Source organism: Triticum aestivum, chromosome 2B (genome assembly GCF_018294505.1).
Source record: "Triticum aestivum cultivar Chinese Spring chromosome 2B, IWGSC CS RefSeq v2.1, whole genome shotgun sequence".
Taxonomy (NCBI): Eukaryota; Viridiplantae; Streptophyta; class Magnoliopsida; order Poales; family Poaceae; genus Triticum; species Triticum aestivum.
In genome coordinates this window covers 553078033-553082763 of record NC_057798.1, presented here as the reverse complement: position 1 = coordinate 553082763, position 4731 = coordinate 553078033, and positions in this window count along the sequence as shown.

The window sequence follows — 4731 nt, the reverse complement described above, 5'->3', positions numbered from 1 at the left end:
GACCTGGTGGCACACGGCGCGACAGACCACACCCAAGCTGATGCGCAAAGGACTTACATCCGCGACGCTGCTGATCCCTTGGATGACCTAGAAGCATCGCAACGATTGTGTCTTCAATGCAGCCACCCCTTCGACTAGCGTCTTGGTTGCAAAGATCAAAGAAGAAGCTGCGCTCTGGGTGACCGCGGGTGCTCGAGGCTTGCGGGTCATCCTCCCACAGACCTGGGATGTCCACTGAAGTTATTTTGTGTTTCTCGCCTGTAATGGTGCCTCCTAGGAGGATGTAACAAACTATCTCTCTCTTTTCAATATAATGAAACGCAAAAGCCTTTTTGCGTTTTCTCGAAAAAATAGTTAGCCAAAGAAATAATGTGACAGTTATAAATAATTAAAAAAATGTAGATGAGGTTGTCAAAGAAATAATGTGATAGTTATAACTAACGCAATGAGGTTGCCGCTCTCCATTTCTTGACCAGGGATGGTGTGAGGTACAATAAAGCAGCACCAAAGACGACGCAAGCTAGGCCAAAGTGGTGCAGGGCATCACGAGCAGAAATAACGGTCGCTCAAGCTTCCACATATGGCGGTGATGGTTGACTAATCTAGGGGAAAGTTAGCACTACCATCTAAGCTTGACTGTGCTGCCCTTCGATGCAGGGTGGCAAGGGCGAGAGAACAACAAGTCACATCCCCCTTCGGTCTAGGCAGCATACAACAAGCTGACAGAGCATATCCAACTTCCCGTTGTGTGTGATATGGTCCCGCCGTGGCTTGTCTGCTCTGTGCGGGGTGCGTATGATGTGTTGGGAGATTAGGCGAGCTTGAGGCGTGTTAGGTGACGATGCTTTAGCCACGGTCACCATCCCCAACCACGAGCAATGCGCTCACCAGCAATCACACGGCTCAAGAGTTGTTGATGTTGCCGCAGTTTTCTCCGTCTCAGGCACCGCTCCTGCAGCCGCCTCTCACCATCATGAGGAAGTTTGCGCGGTAGGTGACGGATGAGAAATAATAACTCCACCTAGGGGGGCATGCATATACACAGCACGTATTTGGTCAACCTAAAATTACACGGATTGCTCTCCTCAGGTATGGGCCAATAGGCATGGGACACCTGCCCGGACCAGATGTCTCCATGTGCAGGACGTGCCCTCTCAGAGCATCTCCCAACAGCCCCCCAGGACGAGTTTTTTTTTCGCCGGCGCCGAAAAAAAACCCAGTCAGCCCCCCAGGACGCTGAATTCCGCCGGTTCGGCCCATTTTTTGGCCCGGCAATCCCAGGCCAAACCCAGCGCACTGGGGGGGCACTTGGGGGCTCCGCCGAAAGGAAAAGCGGCGCATGGGCCACCACTGTCAGGCAAAATACGATTTTTCCACGTCCAGATTCGCCCCCCGCACGCACTACCCCTTCCGCCGCCGTGCCGATCCCAGCGACGCCTACCTGCCCACCGTCGCTAGGAAGGCCATTTCCTCGCCGAAAAGAGAGGGTTCGCCGTGGCATCCTCCATCCCGCTCCTAGGCGAGCTTTCCGGCACTCCGACCACGCGGGCGGGGATACTGGCGGCTGCGTGCCTACCACGCCCCCCAGGTGTTCGGCGGTTTGTCTGCTCAGCGATGGACTCGGACGACGAGGAGGCGTTTGCGACGCTGCTGGAGGAGGAAGCCGAGGCAACCGCCCAGGACAAAGAGCACCTCATGGTCCTCGCCCCTCTGGCCAGCCTGTTCGCGAGCAATGCAAAGCCGCGACGAGGTGGCTCGGCACCGGGCCGCCAGAAGAGTAAGCAGAGGCATCGATTGGTGCGATGGACTCGGACGACGAGGAGGCGTTCGCGGTGCTGCTGGAGGAGGAAGCCGAGGCCAACGCCCAGGACAAAGAGCACCTCATGGTCCTCGCCCCTCTGGCCGGCCTGTTCGCGAGCAATGCAAGGCCGCGGCGAGGTGGCTCGGCGCCGGGCCGCCAAAAGAGCAAGCAGAGGCATCGATTGGAGGGATATTGCTTGCTCTACGCCGACTACTTCACCGACACTCCACTGCATGGCAAGAAAGTATTTCAGCGTCATTATCGGATGAGCCGAGAGCTCTTCCTCGGGATTGTGAATTCCATCAGGGAGTTCGACAGCTACTTCAAGTGCAAGAAGGATTGCACCGGCACACTTGGATTCACCTCACTCCAGAAGTGCACAACAGCTATGAGGATGCTTGCATACGAAGCTCTCGATGATATAATGGAAGACTATGGACGCATGGCCGAGTCCACCACCATTGAGTGTTTGTACAAGTTCTGCAGGGCAGTGGTGGCAGTGTTTGGACCACACAATACTTGCGATCACCCAATGCTGAAGACACTGCTCGGATCCTAGCACAGAATGCAGCAAGAGGATTTCCTAGGATGCTTGGAAGCATCAAATGCATGCATTGGGCATGGAAAAACTGTCCATTTGCTTGGCAGGGGATGTACAAAGGCACCAAAGGAGCTTGCAATGTGGTACTTGAGGCAGTGGCCACACAAGACCTCTAGATTTGGCACTCCTTTGGTATGCCAGGAACTCGCACACTTGAGGCAGTGGCCACACAAGACCTCTAGATTTGGCACTCCTTTGGTATGCCAGGAACTCACAATGACATCAATGTACTGCAGTGCTCGAATGTCTTTGCCAAGCTTGTTGAAGGTCATGCTCCTCCGATGAACTTCGAGGTCAATGGACGCCACTACAACAAGGGATACTACCTAGCAGATGGCATCTATCCGAGATGGTCCACATTTGTGAAAACTATCTCAAACCCTGTGCCAGGAGGCAAGAACTCCTACCTTTCCAAGTGTCAGGAGGCTTGCAGGAAGGATGTCGAGCGGGCATTTGGTGCAGTCCAATCTCAATTTGTTGTTGTCCAGTACCCCGCTCTTGACCTGGTCAAAAGATCAAATGTGGGAAGTCATGACTTGTTGTGTCATCTTGCACAACATGATCATTGAGAGCGAGCAGGAAGAGCCAGTGTTTGACACTGAACCATATTACAGGCAAGGTCCTCTTGCACAAGTTGATCACCAGCTACCGGCAACCTGAGCTGCCTTCCTCGATATGCGTCAGGAGATCTGAGACCCACAGGTGCATCAAGAACTGCAGCACGATCTGGTGAAGCACCTATGAAGGCTCAAGGGCAATGCCTAGCTCGACGTGTGATGAAATATGAGTTTTTATTTGTGTTTGAATTATGAGTTTGATTCGTTGAACTATTTGATTTGTATTGATTTCTGTGATGAACTATGTGATAAAAATTAGTTTTTGTTGAATTTGTGCCGAAGCATGCCGAATGTGGGCCCAAATTGGGCCAATTTGCGCCAAAATTGGGCCGAAATCGACGGCTGGGGGGCGAACTTGGGGGGTCGGCTGGGAACCCGAGCCCCCCCACGCCGAATTTACCGTCGGTTGGCCCCAAGGGGGGCGAATGGCTGGAGATGCTCTCAGCCTCCTCACTTCTTACGTTTAAAAAATACTGCAAAATTCTGACTCTATGTCCTATGAAAAAATAAAATTAATGAAAAATAAGAAAAGAGATTTGGACAACTTACTTTCTGTACGGTCAGAGATATCAAAAAAGTAATTATGTTCCCAATAAGCCGCTCTCTTGTATATAGCACCATCACGGTGGCTGCTCCCTGAAATTATCGGCATGTAACATATATCTTCACTTAAACTAGTCTTTAACGTCGGGTCACTGTCCTCTGCTGCATTATTAGTCTTCGTCTCATCCACGCCATGTATGGAGAATTGGCGTGGCCAATTCAGTGCAATCTTCTCACTGAGGGAAGGGAGATCATAAAAGGTCAGTCTTACCACCCAGCTCATGAAGTAAAATGTACTCCCTCGTAAAATATAAGAGCGACACTCTTAGAGCATCTCCACTAGCGCCCCAGAAAGGCCCCTGAGAGCACTTTTTCGCCGCCGGCGGTCAAAAAAATACCCACTCACGCCCCCACAACCTCAATTATCACCGGATTTGGGCAAAAATGTGGCCGGCGCTCCCACCCCAAACCCAGGATCCTGGGGCAGCTGGGGGCGGAGAGAGACTGCTTTGCATGCCATTGGGCCAGCCGTCAGCCTCCCACTCCCTTTCTCCCCACTTTTCCTCCGGGGTCCACCCACGTGCTTCTCTCTTCTCTTCTCCTTCTCTCCACCCACGGACGCAGCGGGGCGCGAGGTGCGGCGTGCAGGCCGGGGGTGTGAGGCCACGGCGGATGGTGCGGGGAGGCGGCGGACACCCTCGACCTCCTTGTCGTCTCCTCCGGCGACGATGGCGCCGCACACCACCGCGGCCTCCAGGAGCAAGAGCCGCGCCGTCTTGTGCACGTCGTCCTGAGCGGGAGATCGGCGCTGCTGCGCCTGAGCCCGTCGTCCAGTACACGCCGCCGGCGCCGCTGATGCCTTCTCCAACATCGGTCAACGGAGGCAATGTCAGTGCCAGCACCAGCAGCAACTCGGCCACGTCGCAGAGCCTCCTCAGCAGCATGTTCGCGCCGTCTTCCGTGGCCCAGGCGCCGCAGTACCCGGAGCGCGCACTGGCGGCCAAGCCCCCGTCGCTGTGCCTTGCAACCGACGGACGCAGCAGGTCGGGCAGTGGGGCGCGTGCTTCTCCTTCTCTCCTCCGTGCGGGGAGGCGGCGGACGCCCTCGACCTCCTCGTCGTCTCGTCCGGCGACGCCGTGGGCGGGCGCGGGCGGCGAGGCCTGCGGCCC